This window comes from Oncorhynchus masou, chromosome 3 (genome assembly GCF_036934945.1).
Source record: "Oncorhynchus masou masou isolate Uvic2021 chromosome 3, UVic_Omas_1.1, whole genome shotgun sequence".
Lineage (NCBI taxonomy): Eukaryota > Metazoa > Chordata > Actinopteri > Salmoniformes > Salmonidae > Oncorhynchus > Oncorhynchus masou.
In genome coordinates this window covers 26,167,464-26,186,291 of record NC_088214.1, presented here as the reverse complement: position 1 = coordinate 26,186,291, position 18,828 = coordinate 26,167,464, and the positions used below count along the sequence as shown (strand labels likewise).

Here is an 18,828-nt window from a genome sequence, read left to right as displayed (position 1 = left end):
GAGATGAGCAAAGCAGTATGTAAACATTACTTAAATTTTATTGAAATGACTAGTGTTCCATTATTAAAGTGGCCAGTGATTCAAAGTATATGTATATAGGGCAGCAGCCTCTAAGGTGCAGGGTTGAGTAGCCAGGTGGAAGCCTGCCAGTGATGGCTATTTAACAGTCTATTTAGAAGCTGTTTTTCAGTCTCTCGGTCCCAGCTTTGATGCATCTGTACTGACCTCGTCTTGTGGATAGTGGAGGGGTGAACAGGCCGTGGCTCGGGTGGTTCATGTCCTTGATTATCTTTTTGTCCTTCCTGTGACATCGGGGGCTGTAGGTGTCCTGGAGGGCAGGTAGTTTGCCCCCTGGATGCGTTGGGCAGATCGCACCACCCTCTGGAGAGCCCTGCAGTTGCGGGCAGTGCAGTTGCTGTACCAGGTGGGGAGACAGCCCGAAGGGATGCTCTCAATTGTGCATCTGTAAAAGTGTGAGGGTTTTAGGTGCCAAGCCAAATTTCTTCAGCCTCCTCAAGTTGAAGAGGCGCTGTTGCGCCTTCTTTACCATACTGTCTATGTGGGTGGACTATTTCAGATTGTCAGAAAAGTGTACAGTGTGATTTTAAGGAAATGAAACATGGTGAAGCCCCAAAATTGCCCTCGCTAGAAGCATGTGTTTCAGACATAAGGAAGTGGATGGCAGCAAACTTTCTACTTTTAAACTCGGATAAAACAGAGATGCTTGTTCTAGGTCCCAAGAAACAAAGAGATCTTCTGTTGAATCTGACAATTAATCTTAATGGTTGTACAGTCATCTCAAATAAAACTGTGAAGGACCTCGGCGTTACTCTGGACCCTGATCTCTCTTTTGAAGAACATATCAAGACCATTTCAAGGACAGCTTTTTTCCATCTACGTAACATTGCAAAAATCAGAAACTTTCTGTCCAAAAATGATGCAGAAAAATTAATCCATGCTTTTGTCGCTTCTAGGTTGGACTACTGCAATGCTCTACTTTCCGGCTACCCGGATAAAGCACTAAATAAACTTCAGTTAGTGCTAAATACGGCTGCTAGAATCCTGACTAGAACCAAAAAATTTGATCATATTACTCCAGTGCTAGCCTCCCTACACTGGCTTCCTGTCAAAGCAAGGGCTGATTTCAAGGTTTTACTGCTAACCTACAAAGCATTGCATGGGCTTGCTCCTACCTATCTCTCTGATTTGGTCCTGCCGTACATACCTACACGTACGCTACGGTCACAAGACGCAGGCCTCCTAATTGTCCCTAGAATTTCTAAGCAAACAGCTGGAGGCAGGGCTTTCTCCTATAGAGCTCCATTTTTATGGAACGGTCTGCCTACCCATGTCAGAGACGCAAACTCGGTCTCAACCTTTAAGTCTTTACTGAAGACTCATCTCTTCAGTGGGTCATATGATTGAGTGTAGTCTGGCCCAGGAGTGGGAAGGTGAACGGAAAGGCTCTGGAGCAACGAACCACCCTTGCTGTCTCTGCCTGGCCGGTTCCCCTCTTTCCACTGGGATTCTCTGCCTCTAACCCTGTTACAGGGGCTGAGTCACTGGCTTGCTGGGGCTCTCTCATGCCGTCCCTGGAGGGGGTGCGTCACCTGAGTGGGTTGATTCACTGATGTGGTCATCCTGTCTGGGTTGGCGCCCCCCCCCCTTGGGTTGTGCCGTGGCGGAGATCTTTGCGGGCTATACTCAGCTTTGTCTCAGGATGGTAAGTTGGTGGTTGAAGATATCCCTCCAGTGGTGTGGGGGCTGTGCTTTGGCAAAGTGGGTGGGGTTATATCCTTCCTGTTTGGCCCTGTCCGGGGGTGTCCTCGGGTGGGGCCACAGTGTCTCCTGACCCCTCCTGTCTCAGCCTCCAGTATTTATGCTGCAGTAGTTTATGTGTCGGGGGGCTGGGGTCAGTTTGTTATATCTGGAGTACTTCTCCTGTCCAATTCGGTGTCCTGTGTGAATCTAAGTGTGCGTTCTCTAATTCTCTCCTTCTCTCTCTCGGAGGACCTGAGCCCTAGGACCATGCCCCAGGACTACCTGACATGATGACTCCTTGCTGTCCCCAGTCCACCTGGCCGTGCTGCTGCTCCAGTTTCAACTGACCTGAGCCCTAGGACCATGCCCCAGGACTACTTGACATGATGACTCCTTGCTGTCCCCAGTCCACCTGGCCGTGCTGCTGCTCCAGTTTCAACTGTTCTGCCTTATTATTATTCGACCATGCTGGTCATTTATGAACATTTGAACATCTTGGCCATGTTCTGTTATAATCTCTACCCGGCACAGCCAGAAGAGGACTGGCCACCCCACATAGCCTGGTTCCTCTCTAGGTTTCTTCCTAGGTTTTGGCTTTTCTAGGGAGTTTTTCCTAGCCACCGTGCTTCTACACCTGCATTGCTTGCTGTTTGGGGTTTTAGGCTGGGTTTCTGTACAGCACTTTGAGATATCAGCTGATGTACGAAGGGCTATATAAATAAATTTGATTTGATTTAAGGGTTAAGCCAGATTCAGCCTCCTCCACACATTTGCCCAGTTCAGTCAGTTTATATTTTTTTGACATTTAATATTTTCTTAATATGCTTAGACAGTTTCTCATTGCAGGTGCAAATTTCTGTTAGTAGTGACTCTAAACTCACTTTAGTCGAGTCGGTAGCTACTTGGTCCATGGTCATGTTGTTTCGTTGTGTTTGTCTCCATTTCTCAATCTAGTGTTTGCCATAACATGCAGTTGCCAACATAACATTTCAGTTATTTCTGAACTTTAGAGTCAAGTTCTTTCATATTTAAGAAGGATATTTTAGTAAAGAGAGGAAATACCAAACAGATCTGTATATCATAGTCTTTCTCAGAATGTATTGTTGTTTTTCTGATGTTTCAGTAATTGCAGTTGTCTGCTTATCACCCACCGTGACTGTGATTCATGAAGCCAAATTGTTCTGTCTGTGGTCACTGTTAAGGTTCGGGGCTCAACGATGGCCAGTGGCACAACGTCTATCTCCATGCTCTGGAGAACTGCGCCATGCTGACCATCGATGGTGACGAGGCGTCCACGGTCAGAACGGTCATTCCCATTCAGATTAGAACAGGGGGCCAATACTACTTTGGAGGTATTTACACAGATGGTCTATAACAGAACCATATAGCTCTATACCGGACAGGTATATGGCTCTGGGCCCGATTTCTCAAAAGCATTATAAGACTTATTTCATCGTTAGAACATTCGTAGGAGCATCTTTACATTCTCGAGCTGTTTCCCAAACCCGTCTTTATTACCGGTGCACTTCAAATCACTTGTAATCTAACGCCTGCCTCAGACCACTTGTTGAACAGCTGAGTGCATCGTTAAATCACCGTTTGTCCTCCTGCGTCACTTTACACACAGGAAATATCTGCTGAATATAGAATGAAGATGTTTATCTGTCTCTCTGTGACCGCCGAAAACTTCCTAATTGAATATAAATAGCCTAAAATTTGTACATATAGAAGCAGAAGGCATTATACAACGCGTTTCGACTTCTAGTTGGCATCTTTCAGGCAGCGTGAGGAAGATTCTAGAAGTCGAAACGTGTTGCCGTTGTGTATCCTGATGTGCACTGCTGACTGCTCATATGTATTATTTTGTAAATATTTTCTGTTAACAGTTCACTAAAGTTTATTGCAATGTAGTGGCCGCCTACTCGTCTTTCTTGGATTACCTGCTATTTATGGGCCTACCGTCACTGCCATATCTCACCCTGCGATGCATCGTTAAAACACTCGTAAGGGATGGAATTTCGGTTTACAAGTGTTTTAACAATGCATCGTTACTATAACGAACTCGGATGCATTTCCCAAAACACCTCGTAGTGAGAACTTTCACTTTCGTACAAGCTTGTTTTTATATTGATAGGATTGAAGCAGTGCTGCTATCAGATCACATTTCTTCATTCACATTTTACATTCACATTAGAATTATTGCCTATATGGCTGCAAATATTGAGACAGTTTATTCCAATGCTTAGCCTACCCTATAATTCTAAACTATCGTAGATTTGGCATATCATTGCGCACATGTTGTTACATATTAAAAATGAAGGAAAACATTTGACAACCTACAGTTAGCAAAATATAACTCAATGGAATGAACATGAAATTGATTTTAATATGATTTCAATATTGTCCTATGTAGTCTATAGGCCTACTGTATTCAATACTGCATTCATCTCGGTTTTTATTTGAAGCATGGTATTATCTTTTGCTTCTTTGTAACAATTGCAAAGACATTTGCAACTGTATTTGTAGTCAACTTCGTTCTAAAGTTATGAGCGGTCACAAAGAGACATCTTGATTCTATGTTCAGCAGAGATCTTATGTGTATAAAGTGACAACACACTTAGCTGTTCAACGAGTGGTCTGAGGCGTTAAATAACAAGCGCTTTCAAGTGCAACTTCAGTTAAGATGGTTTTAGGAACAAGCTCTGAGATTTAACGATGCGCCTACAACGGTTCTTACGATGAGCATACCCTTTAAATGCTTTTAGGAAACCAGGCCCTGGTCTATAATGTGTAAACCCTCATAATGGGTAGGTTACTTACTTATTCATGATGACATTTCTATAATTCAGTCTGACAAACAGTCTTGTGATTTATTGTGTGTACAGTACATGTTTTTTTGTGTTTGATGGCATGCTTTGTAAGAAAATCCTCTTTTACTTTTGATTGGTTGCCTTTTTGTTTTCTTTTTGTTTTGTTAGCCTTTGAAGATGTTTCCTTCAAGACAGTGTCTTAAATATTGAATGAAACTCTTCCCTAATGATTCAAACGAAAACACAACACTCAGAATTAATGTTGCTTATTACTTGTAATGTGTCTCTAGAGTTTACTTTTCAAACAGAAAGCTCTGTCTTGATCATATGGTTAACTTTGGAACTCTTTCTCCCTCTTGTCCTCATGCAGGCTACTTCCTGCGTACCAACACTCCCCCTGCCCAGCGCTCCTTCCAGGGCTGTATGCAACTGATCCACGTGGACGACCAGCTAGCTGACCTGGTGGCGGTAGAGCAAGGCAAATGGGAACCTTTGAGAATGTCAGCCTGGATATGTGTGCCATCATAGACAGGTAATATTCTATACCATTCCCCAAAGATCTTATTGAGCTTGATAATCTAAGCAGCCTTTTTGCTTTGCTGTTGATCACGAAAGTGAATGTATAAAAACCTACTGCGACATTACCTGAGGGGCTGGTTGCTCATGGGCATGCATTACACAGCCTTTTCATAAAGACGGTAGGTGGCCCATCAAGATCAAGAAAGCATCTCACACAGCGACACAGCGAGAAGCAGGGATCAGAGGATCACACAAGGCTTGCTAGTGGATGTCTTGGTGTGCAATCTCTGTGCTCCTGCTGGTAAAAGCCTGTGTACACAGCCAAATGGGCACACATCCCCAATGCAAAACTCATCAAAACAATGAAGTGGAAAAGCTCTGTTGCTTCTCCCGAGATATGGAAATGCAATTTTAGCAAAAGGTTACTCAGTCCGCCTGGAGAATTTGGACATGCGCTTACATTCTTATCAAGATAAGCACATTAAATGTATTCTCACAGTATGTTGGTTCACTCCAACACATGATTCTGGTTCATAAATGGAATCTTATCTCTGCTTCTTATTCTCCGTTAGTGATTAGGAGTCAAACTGTAGATCCTGTTATTCCAACCTTTTGTGCTGGAATTGTTAACGACACCCTTTGAAATGTCAGAACGAAGACATTTTCAAGACTGGAAAAAAAAGTTCTGGACGGTCATCCAGATTTGTTTTCAGCTTAACGTCCTTAGTCAAATCAAACTATATTATTGTTCTAGGGACATTTGTGTAATATGTACATATGATGAATCCATTTATGGCTGAATACTCTTTATGTGTTGTTCATTTGACTGATCTATTATGGCCAAGGTTATCCGATACACCAGATTTTCTCTCCCGTTAAATAGGAACGTTCCAACATCTCTGCCCTGTGTAAATGTACAGGATTGCGGTGATGAAATCGTCATTCTAAACTATGCTAGCAGGGGGAGTTCAACTAACTTCAAAGGGAACTCCATGTTACCACAGCCCTTTGATCACACCAGCAGGTTTAAGGAGGTCCTGCACTGGACATGGATTAAGAGAGTACAGTGATACAGCCTAACGTTCACCATGAAGTGGTATCAAAAATACATGAAACAAAGGTCATGAACCTCCTCACAGCACTGTGTGTTGACTGATTACTGTCATGACACGGCAACAGCACGGTAACATCCTCTGTCTCACAAAGGTCAACGTATTTCAATTAGATGTCGTCTTGTTGAATTTGTATCCATCCATTTCCAATGAATTTGTTTTTTTTTGCGTAAATTATATTTGAAATATGCACTCTATGAAAGTTCTTCCTATGTTGTCCTATCTATTCTCTTCTGACCCATCTGTAGTTTCGCAAAGGTCAAAGTGGTTAAATTAGAGGTCACTTCTTCTTTTTCATGTGAGAATGATCTCTCCCCCCCCCCCCCCCTCACACAGATGTGTCCCTAACCACTGTGAACATAGAGGCCGCTGCTCTCAGACCTGGGATAGTTTCAGCTGCTCCTGTAACGGGACAGGATACACCGGGGCTACATGCCATACCTGTAGGTATCCTCCCCTTCCTCCTCCTTAGCCTATCAAGACATCTTCATCTATGGTCTGTCATTATTCCCTCAGGGACCCATCTGAAACTTCAGTCACATGTTTGCACATCGTTCACCTCCCTTACAAATGGGGAAACACCTGGATTTGTAATGATGGATAAGTCATTCTACTGCAATGTCCGCTTCATAATACACGTGGTTTCTTCTCTCGCGTGTGTATTCCTCCTCTCCAGCCGTGTATGAACAGTCCTGTGAGGAATACAAACACCTTGGTAAAACATCTGGCACGTACTGGATCGACCCTGATGGGAGTGGTCCTGTTGGCCCCTTCAAAGTCAACTGCAACATGACTGGTAAGAATACTTCTCAATGAGACCCCAGATGAAAATCAACTAAACCATCTCTGCGTCTGATTTTGTCCCATCCCAGTGGGCCAATCATGTTAAAATGACATCATTATAACCAAATCTGGTATCTGGTTGGAATGATGTCATTGCACCCAGTTTTGCCTGCATTGATGGCTGACCCACATTTAATTATTCCCCTGTAAATATTGTACACGGCTGACTGGCTTGTTGATGGTGTTGTTGACGGTGTGTGTTGCAGAGGACAAAGTCTGGACGACAGTGAGAAACAACCTGTCTCCCCAGACTTCAGTGACTGGCTCAGACCTGGAGGGGAAGGCTGTGCTGCAGCTCAATTACAACATGTCCACAGAGCAGGTAACCTTATGACCTTATGACATCTTCACCCATTGAATCATTCATGAAGGAACCATCTCAATGGGAAAGAAATCTGTATTTTATCAGTGGGTTTAATGGACCCGCATTAGGCCTAGTTTCACACAAAAAAAAACAATACTCAATTGAGAAACTCTATACTTTCAGTCTAGAGAAACCAGCCCGATGTGTATTTTCTATGTATTTTGATGTTACAGCCGAAGACACTAGCTAGCTACATTTTTATTAAAGATGTTCTCACTGTATTTTCACTCAGCTCCATTAATATTACTAAATGTTATGCATTCTGCATTGCTTAAACCCTCTTTTCTCTCCCTACGACAGGTGACAGCCATCATGGGCAGTGCGGAGTACTGTGAACAGCATGTTGCCTACGCCTGCCGAATGTCTCGACTGCTCAATACGCCAGGTAAAGAGGATATTGGTGTTTGTATGTTAATTGTTGTGTACATCTGAGAATATTTTAAGGGTCTGTTTCTATTGGACAGTACTGTAGTATCCTTTCCAACAAAGACACAGCAATTTAGGCATCTGGAGAGAGAAAATGGCAATAATATGTTGTCTTCTCTTTCCCCTTCCCAGTGTTTGTTATTGATGAATGTCCATTTAGGTGTTGCTAGATTGTTTAGCCGATTGTTATTAGCATTATGGCTACACATGAAGAATACTCTTATCTATTTGATTTGGCAAGTGTTTCACGAGATGTGAAGGCAAGCTGGCGTACATTAGACAGCGGCAAGCTGGCGTACATTGGACAGCGGCAAGCTGGCGTACATTGGACAGCGGCAAGCTGGCGTACATTGGACAGCGGCAAGCTGGCGTACATTGGACAGCGGCAAGCTGGCGTACATTGGACAGCGGCAAGCTGGCGTACATTGGACAGCGGCAAGCTGGCGTACATTGGACAGCGGCAAGCTGGCGTACATTGGACAGCGGCACAGCAGTTGTCATCCCTTGTCGTTACTCATGGAATTGAGCCAAGTGTTTATTGCAGGGGCTCTGAGGAATACGACCTGTGATAAATGGAACTGGTTTATTCCCTTAAGCCAACCATAGTGAACATTATAACTGAAATTCCATGACAGCCACAGAACCTAAAAGCTTGTCAGTTTCGTCCAACAATGTAGTGTTTTATTTTTTTTACCTTGTTTGATTTTTATCTCATCTGGCGTTATCAAGCAACAGCCGTTCCCCCTGAGGGTCCATAGAGTTCTGAGCCTGAGGTTTTGTCAGCAGCAGGGTAGCCCCAGCTCCCAGCCTCTAGAGTAGACACTGATTTGTGCATCACTCGGTGTATATGAGCATAATAACAAGCTTTCATCATGTCCTTTGGATGTGTTAGGATCTGAGACAGGGGCCTGACTGACTGGAGACGTTGACAGATAAAACCCACACATCATTAGTGTTCTGGTGAGCTCTGTACACCTTGCTGCTCAACAGCCCTTTAGCATGGTGAAAGGGAGCGTGTTGGTTGGCAGGATCAGTGAGCTGAAAGAGACTAGGAGTCAGAAATTCCTGGTCAGAGCTGCTGGTCGGTGGTAGTACCTCTCCCTCATTTGGTAGTCGTATTGTGTTGGCCTCAATGGTGCCCATTCATCCAGTATTGAGGAATAGAAGCTTACTCTACCTCCCAGTATCACCGCTGCTGGTTTGTCTCTCTCCCCTCACACAGACGGGAGACACTTGGCCTCCAGGCCCTCAGCTTAGCCTATTTCCCTTCTCATCACCATAAAGAACCTGAATTATTGATTACTCTATAGCCAGGGAATACCCAGAACCCCACAATGGTCCATGCTGCCCCCCTCAATCTCTTTCTCTATTCACCCTCCTCTCTCCATCCACCCCCTCTCTCTGTCTCTCTCTCTCTCCATCTCCCTCTTTTCACCCCCCCCCCTCCTCTGCATGTGGACCAGTGTGGAACATGGATACCTTGCAGGGGAACAGCCTGTGTAACCGCCTTTGTTCTCTCCCTGGAGCCTCACCGCCTCACTCTGTGTCCCCTTGGCTTTTACTGATTTTTTTTTAGCCGATTTCTGAGGCATGTGTTGAACAGACCAACCCTGTGGCTAGAAACAGCGGTCCCATTGTCGTTCAACTATTATTTCCCCGTTGATGCAAACATTGCGTAAATATTTCACTGTCAGTGGCTTGATACCAGACCCCTTCAATAATGTACTACCAGCCAATTATTATGTTTCATAAAATTATTATTTGTCACTCACTGGAGGGAAACTTCAGCCAGGTGCTGCTGATAAGTAACAATGACAAGATGGAAAATGGCAAATGAAATTATATTTTCTTGTCTTTCCCAAATTACCATCGTGTAAACAACAGTTTTTTTCCCATTGCTTATTGTTAAGCATGCCTGTTGTTTGACTACTTGAAATTCAAAAGCATAATTCACATTGTAAACAGCAAAACACAAGAGTTGTTCAGTGATCCTACAGTAGTCAGTATGACTACACAAGCACGGTGGAGATGTTGAACAAGAACAAATGCCCTGGGGTGTGTTTGTCTTGATAAATGATCTTGTTTGTCCATCTATACAAACAGACATTTCCACTTGAGGTGATTCCTCACTCCAGTTATTTTTCCGTTCCTTAGAGCAAGTCATTTTTGATTACCTGGAGTGCTGAATAACACTATCGGTCTGTGCTGCTGTTGGTGTGGAACAGGAGGAATAGCTGATTAATAGACCACATAGCTTGTCTCAATCAATAAAAAAGTAAAGTGTCAAATAGAGTGAAGGAAAATGGATCAGCTGGTTAGACTTGTTTAAGGATCTGAACATAGGACTGAACATAACATAAGCAGTATAGGCATCAATAGCCTCTTCATCTCAGTTTCAAGGCTATGCGAGTTTGACATCAACAACGGTAGCATGTTATTGTCTGTGTACCAGTAGAGAAGAGTACATGAAAAAAAAACTGCTTAGACTATCTATGGTCATTTGTTTACTGTAGATATACACAAATATTGTAGCATGATGCTTATGTATTGAGTATGTTGTTGTTTTGGTAAGTTCTGTGCTGATTCATGTTGTTATTTTGCAGAGGGATCTCCATTGACATGGTGGGTTGGCAGGGCCAATGAGAGGCATTTTTACTGTGCTGATTCATGTTGTTGTTATTTTGCAGAGGGATCTCCATTGACATGGTGGGTTGGCAGGGCCAATGAGAGGCATTTTTACTGTGCTGATTCATGTTGTTGTTATTTTGCAGAGGGATCTCCATTGACATGGTGGGTTGGCAGGGCCAATGAGAGGCATTTTTACTGGGGTGGTTCAGGCCCAGGGATCCAGAAGTGTGCCTGTGGAATCGAGAGGAACTGCACCGACCCCAAGTACTACTGCAACTGTGACGCTGACCAAACACGGTGGTGAGTGACTGAACAAGACCATAGATTCGATGTTACAGTATTAAAATGTAGTTTTATAATCCAGTTTTCCTGAAATTTCATACATGAAATTAATCAAGACATAATACATTGGAACATTTGCTTTGTGTTACAATCCTACTGTTGTGCCTTTTTGTAGTGAAAATATTCCTCTGTATCTCACATATTTGATTTATTTTTAATTTAGGAGAGAGGACGCTGGTCTTCTGGTGTATAAAGACCATTTGCCTGTGAGTCAGGTGGTGGTTGGTGACACTAATCGTGCTGGCTCGGAGGCTAAGTTGACTGTGGGTCCACTGCGTTGTCAAGGAGATGGTGAGTTTATAATTTCCACACCTATGGTAGTATTTTGGGCCATTATTCTCTGCTTTGTATGACTAGAATGCACATTGAGTGATTCATGTTGCCTGTCTGTTTCCCAGGTAACTACTGGAACGCAGCAGCCTTCAACACGCCTGGATCCTACCTGCACTTCCCTACCTTCCAAGGAGAGACCAGTGCTGACATCTCTTTCTATTTCAAGACTTCCTCCTCTTATGGCGTCTTTCTGGAGAACCTTGGCAACGCTGACTTCATCCGCCTGGAACTAAAAGGTGAGTATAGCACTACTCAGTAACAGGTCGATATACACTACCTGTAGACTTATATTATGGATGTGTCTGTGCAGTTCAATATCAAAGCTCTGGGTCAACATCTGCAAAAAATTATCCCATTTACAATATATAATGTATAGATGCAGTATAAATTCAGTGGTTTTGGACAGTTGATAAGGCTTATTCACAGTAGATATCGACTTTGACTTGCCACTATGACTTTCCACTATATAAAAAGTATCTTGTCTGTCTTGTGGCCACAAAACAAGAATCTCGTGTTTGTACTAAAAACAAACCACCAGCCACTAAGCAATTGTCACCTGCCATGTTCCCTGAGAGCTACCATTCAGTTCTTAGTACAGCTTCTCAGTCAACTCTTGGGGACTGTAACAAGATGGTAGATTGAATTTTGGGGGACAAGTGTGTGTGTACTGTAGAGTCTCAGTCTGAGAACATTGTGAAGGTGAAACCTCCCACGGTACCTCTAGGGCTCTCCATAAAGGCTGCCATCCATCTCATCGATCGTCGTCCATACGTCTCTCAGCTTATATTCAACTTCAGTGCTTTAGAAATCTCTACTTAGAAATGGCTAGAAGTCAGTATTAACTTAAAGTTCACCAGCACAGTGAGAACCCTGTTCGGAAATGGTATTGTTAGATGAAATTGGTTTCCAGTGACATTTAAGCATGATTTGTGAGCTGGTGGGAGAGCAGTTTCCTTCCGCTGGGAAAGATCAATGGTCAGAAATATCTTTGAGCTGCTTCCGTCGCCTCAGAACCCATTGTTATTGTTTCTGACCCTTTTTCTCTGGCAGGTTTGAAGCTTTACTGACGCCATCTTTTGGTGCAATGCGATGACAATATTTGAGCAGTATTATTAGTGATTCAGTTGCTCCGAAGAAACACTGTCTCTTCTTTGGAGACAGACAATATTCTGTTATAAAAGCATTTCATATTCAATATTTTCCCCCCATTTTAATATTCACAAGGTATAGTATTAGTCTGCCAAGGGAAATGGATTTACTAAGCCTCTGGTGAGCTTTTATATTTGAAACAGTTTTAAACACTCTTGAGTACTGGTACACATTAGAATTTCTCTTTAGAGCTTGGAACTGGCAGTTGTTTTAATGAGACTTGGCTCCACTCCAAAATTCCTCTCTGAGCTTCAGAATGTTCTCTGCCAGTCCTGCAGGCCAAGCATCTGCTCTGAACAGGTGGATCTATGATTGACAAGGCTCCCCCATGTCATCTCCACAGCTTCAGTACATGCTCTGAATGGAGAACAAATGCAGTCAGACAGCTCAATTTAATATAGATCTATTGAGTCGGTTGGGAAATAAAATCAAATAATGATTCTCCCAATGTGGTCCAGGGTGAGACCCCCTTGGTAAGTGGAAAAGAGCTCAATCACAATCACTGTGAAATCTCATTACTCGATGGCAGCCTGGAGTCTGATTTATGTGGATTAAGCAATCGGACAGGGTGTTGGGTGATTAGACAAGTTGTCAGTATGTAACGTACGTCCCTGTAGAATTGGACCCAACAGGGGGTATGATGATACCTGTCAACAGGGTTTCAATAAAGTAAATGATGATAGACGGGGAAATGAGAGAACTGTGTCGTTGTGAAAGGGAGAGCTATCTCACTGCTCCCTGAAGTATTTGTCTGCTTTACGCATTTATAAGTGTTGGCTGATGGGTACTTGTCAAATACACATCTAGAAAGTGATCAGTTTTTCAGAGCTGTGAATTATACATAGTGTCATTCATTTTTATTTTGAAGTCATCATGATTTCAACAAGGATATTTCAAATCATGATTTCAACAGCAACGGAAATTATACAACAGTTTCCTTCGCATTCATGGGAAAAGTCAACACTGTATGTAAGCAGAATTCCATTGCGGTAAAAATGCTTGTTAGCTTTTCAACCACTCCGAAACAGACCAAGGTCTTTCAAATCTCCTGTATAGCCCAAGCCTAATCCTTGTTTCAAAAACTACCTCCTTGACACATTTCCACCTCCTTAATTAAGTTGCTTCTCACCAAAAATTACTTACTTAGACTCTTACTTACTTATCCTCTTTGTGCCCACCTGCTCATAAGGCAGATACAAGACCTCTCCACTTCTGACGATCCAAAGCCTGTTTGGCAGCACCCAAAACCTTATCTAACTCCTTGCCCTTTCTCCCCTCCTGCCCAGCTGCCACGCTTGTGTCCTTCTCCTTTGATGTGGGCAACGGTCTGGTGGAGCTGAGTGTGAGGTCGTCCACTCCTCTTAATGATGACCAGTGGCACAGGGTGGTGGCTGAGCGCAATGTGAAGGAAGCTGTGCTGCAGCTGGATGGGCACTACAAGGAGGTTCGCCCTGCACCCCCACAGGGTCACACCCGCCTGGAGCTATACAGCCAGCTCTACGTGGGTAAGATACCCTACCTACCTGCCTCCCACCACATAGCGTAATGATGATCCGGTTTATATGTCTATGTGGGTTAGACTACTGCTGCTCAGCTCATGGTGTTATGACCCGACTTATACAGGCTGCACTGTTGGATACAGGCCCACGCAGTTTTCACATTGCACACAACAACAATGTCAAAAGGTATAAGGATGTCAATTCCATAACTTCAACAACTAAAAAAAAACATGAGTTTACCTGTTTTTTGTTGTTGTTTTTTACCAGAAGTGTACTTTGTAACATAAGTTGTTGTAAACCAAAATACCTAATACAACTTCTTGTCATAAACGTTATCATTCAGGTGCATCGGGTGGCCAGAGGGGGTTCCTAGGATGTATCCGTGCCCTGAAGATGAACGGTGTGACCCTTGACCTGGAAGAGAGGGCGAAGGTCACCCCAGGGGTGAAGCCTGGCTGCTCTGGTCACTGCACCAGCTATGGGCAGCACTGCAGAAACGGTGGCCAGTGCATGGAGAAATACAACGGTTACTCATGTGATTGCACCTTAACGGCGTATGACGGGCCCTTCTGCACTGAAGGTAAAATACAGTCAGTCATGTGAGAGAATAGTAACTCTGAATATGTCCTGGTATTTATTTTTTTTTCAACTTTACACAGTGCTTTAGGGAGGCTAATATCGATACGCTTGTCAATCTCTCAAACTTATGCTGATGTTTTGTATTGCTGCCAAATGTCTCCTGTGTGTATCAGATGTGGGCGGCTACTTCGAGAGTGGAACACTCGTTCGTTACGACTTCCTTCCCGAGAGGGGCCTTCCAGCTATCAGGGATGTGAAGAGCCTGTCTCCCCTGCTGCCCACGGAGGGCAACCTGACCCAGGAGGAGCTGGTGTTCAGCTTCAGCACCTCCAACGCCCCGAGCATCCTGGTGTACATCAGCTCTAGGACTCAGGACTACCTGGCTGTGGTGCTCAGAAACAATGGTGAGAGAGAAACTGCTCAAAGGGTCTGAAATGCTTGAAAGAACAAGAGAGCAACCCTGGCCGTCCGTTTATAGGGTTTGAAATGCTTGGAGGGTGAAGTTAATGACTCGGTCAGCAAAGAACCACAGAATGTACTGTAAATTAGCTCAATAGCTAATTATATAGTGCAACACACAGGTTGGGCATGGTCCCAGGCACATACATATTTCACTGAAAAAGCAGAAAGAGAGAGTGATAGTCAATTTAGTATTTGGCAATATAAAGTGTCATTTTAAAATACAATTTCCACTTGAGTGTGATAGGCTTAGTAACATGGTAAGAGTATCCGAATATGGACTGACAACCATATGAATTACAATGGTGATGGAACATTGGGACTGACTGTCCATTCCATCTCCCTCTGTCAGGAACACTTCAGATCCGCTACAGCCTGGGAGGCCTGAGGGAGCCGTTCACCATCGACCTGGACCAGCGCAACATGGCCAACGGGCAGCCCCACCACATCAACATCTCCAGGCAGGAGAGGAACGTACGGCTGCAGGTGATAATAATGAAGACAGTAATGTGGTTTTATATCTCTATAAAGCACTTTTCAGCTGCAGGTCCAGTATGACCCTAGTGTTCCCCTGTCACAAAAGCTGATCTAACACACAGTGGGATTTGCTGAAGTCATGAAATTCAAAAACAAAAAACAAGTTTTATTTCCTCCAAGACTACGTTAGGCCGCAGGTAAAAATCATACCAATGTAGCTTTATTTAAATAACAATTTATCAAGCAGTTGAAAGGTTGGATTTTAATGTTCTACTTGTCCCAGGGAGGGCACTACTCTCAGTGGGAGATTTGCTGACGTCATGAAATCCAACAAAATACAACCTTTCCCTGTCCTCTGACTACATTAGGCTGATTGATAGCTACATAGACTATAGATAAAGCACTTCATTAAGGAGTCGAACGGCAGGACTAGTGCTCTCAGGAGGGGAGGACACCACTCTCAGTGAGAGTGTGCTGTCCTCTGACTGCATTAGGCTGTTGACACACCTGACCCACCTTGTCTGTGGAGATGGTGTTTAGTGCATTTTGCTATGAGCACACTTTTTCTAAAGCTTACCACTAGGGGGCAGTAATAATACAGTACAGCTGAACTGGGTTTATAACTGACTGTAATACATCATGATTCAGGACCATATGGTATTATTTTCCAGTTGGATCATTACCCCCCAGTCAGCTACACTCTGCCTGATGACTCTGACACTCAGTTCAACCTGGTCAAGACCATATTCCTGGGGAAAGTCTTTGGTAAGTGCAGATATAATCCATGTATTCCTGTAGTGCAGATATAATCCATGTATTCCTGTAGTGCAGATATAATCCATGTATTACTGTAGTGCAAATATAATAAATGCCATCAGAGGTATGTGTACAGATCTCTTAGAATTCGCCCCTAAGTCATTTTAGGACTTTGGTTCTGTGTTCTGATAAACAGAACCATAATTTGTGTTGCCCATCCATGGCTAAAAAGTGATGAGTCCTGGTTTAGTCCAGGTGTATTAATATATGTAATGAGGGTATCAATATAGATGGTAAAGGTGATGTTGCCTTGACAGAAAATCATGTACGTGTATTTTAGTGGCCATATTGTCTAGGTCTTAATCTGACTGATGTAGTACCACACCACTGCAGCACACAACACAACAGTATTCTGTAACCAGACGAGGGATGGAATAGGAACTCTAATAATGTGATGTGGTGGGAGGGAGCAGTACTGTGTCAGCAGGAGTCAGACACCAGTACACTGGTCCTGTTCTGAGAACAGTAGAATGCCCCATTCTGCCTGCCTTGTAAAGCCTTACGACTCCCGAGAGTGCTTTGCTGCTGCACTCTGTGAATAAATTAACAACAGGCCCACCGATTTCTGACATCATCCTCAGGGAGGGAGGAAGCACAGAGGCCCGATCCTGATCCCCCATCTTGCACTCCTGTACGCACATCCAGGTTTTCTCTGAGCCGCGCGGTGAATGCATTAGTTCACTGATCCATGACATCATATTTTCTCCAGGTTTTCTCTGGTCTGGCTGTGGGGAAGGTAGGGAAAGGAGGTGGACTGAATCACTCGGGGTGCATTCATATTCAGAGATCGCTGGCTAGCCAAGGCTGTAGGCACGTAGACACCCTGGCAGGTACATAGACAGGCTGACAGACAGGTATACACACAGGAAAACAAACAGAGAGATTGATTGGCAGGAAGACAAATAGACTACTAGCTGGCAGCGAGGCAGATACAGAGGTAAATGGACCTACTGACTGACAGACAGACAGACAGACAGACGATCACAGACAGACAGACAGACGATCACAGACAGACAGACAGACGATCACAGACAGACAGACAGACGATCACAGACAGACAGACAGACGATCACAGACAGACAGACAGACGATCACAGACAGACAGACAGACGATCACAGACAGACAGACAGACGATCACAGACAGACAGACGATCACAGACAGACGGACGATCACAGACAGACAGACAGAAGGACGATCACAGACAGACAGAAGGACGATCACAGACAGACAGACGGACGATCACAGACAGACGGACAATCACAGAGACAGACAGACATACGGACGATCACAGACAGACATACGGACGATCACAGACAGACAGACGGACAATCACAGACAGACAGACAGACAGACGGACGATCACAGACAGACAGACAGACGGACGATCACAGACAGACAGACGGACGATCACAGACAGACAGACAGACGGACGATCACAGACAGACAGACAGACAGACGGACGATCACAGACAGACAGACAGACAGACGGACGATCACAGACAGACAGACGGACGATCACAGACAGACAGACAGACGGACGATCACAGACAGACAGACAGACGGACGATCACAGACAGACAGACAGACGGACGATCACAGACAGACGGACGATCACAGACAGACAGACAGACAGACGGACGATCACAGACAGACAGACGGACGGACGATCACAGACAGACAGACGGACGGACGATCACAGACAGACAGACAGACGGACGGACGATCACAGACAGACGGGCGATCACAGGCAGACAGACAGAAGGACGATCACAGGCAGACAGACAGACGGACGATCACAGGCAGACAGACAGAAGGACGATCACAGGCAGACAGACAGAAGGACGATCACAGGCAGACAGACAGACGGACGATCACAGGCAGACAGACAGACGGACGATCACAGACAGACAGACAGACGGACGATCACAGACAGACAGACAGACGGACGATCACAGACAGACAGACAGACGGACGATCACAGACAGACAGACAGACGGACGATCACAGACAGACAGACAGACGGACGATCACAGACAGACAGACGGACGATCACAGACAGACAGACGGACGATCACAGACAGACAGGCGACCGTCTGACAGACAGACAGACAGGCGACCGTCTGACAGACAGACAGACAGGCGACCGTCTGACAGACAGACAGACAGGCGACCGTCTGACAGACAGACAGACAGGCGACCGTCTGACAGACAGACAGACAGGCGACCGTCTGACAGACAGACAGACAGACAGGCGACCGTCTGACAGACAGACAGACGGACAATCGACCGTCTGACAGACAGACAGACGGACAATCGACCGTCAGACAGACAGACGGACAATCGACCGTCAGACAGACAGACGGACAGACGGACGATCACAGACAGACGGACGACCATAGACGGACGATCACAGACAGACGGACGACCATAGACGGACGATCACAGACAGACGGACGACCATAGACAGACGGACGATCACAGACAGACGGACGATCACAGACAGACGGACGACCACAGACAGACGGACGACCATAGACAGACCGTCAGACAGACAGGTGACCGTCAGACAGACAGACGACCGTCAGACAGACAGACGACCGTCAGACAGACAGACGACCGTCAGACAGACAGACGACCGTCAGACAGACAGACAGACAGGCGACCGACAGACAGGTGACCGTAGACAGGCGACCGTCAGACAGGCGACCG

At 44.8% G+C, this 18,828-nt stretch overlaps 1 pseudogene; it reads left to right on the top strand.

The window, feature by feature from the left end:
• Window positions 1–18,828, top strand: part of LOC135507008 (contactin-associated protein-like 2) — a 58,683-nt pseudogene that overhangs the window by 18,791 nt on the left and 21,064 nt on the right.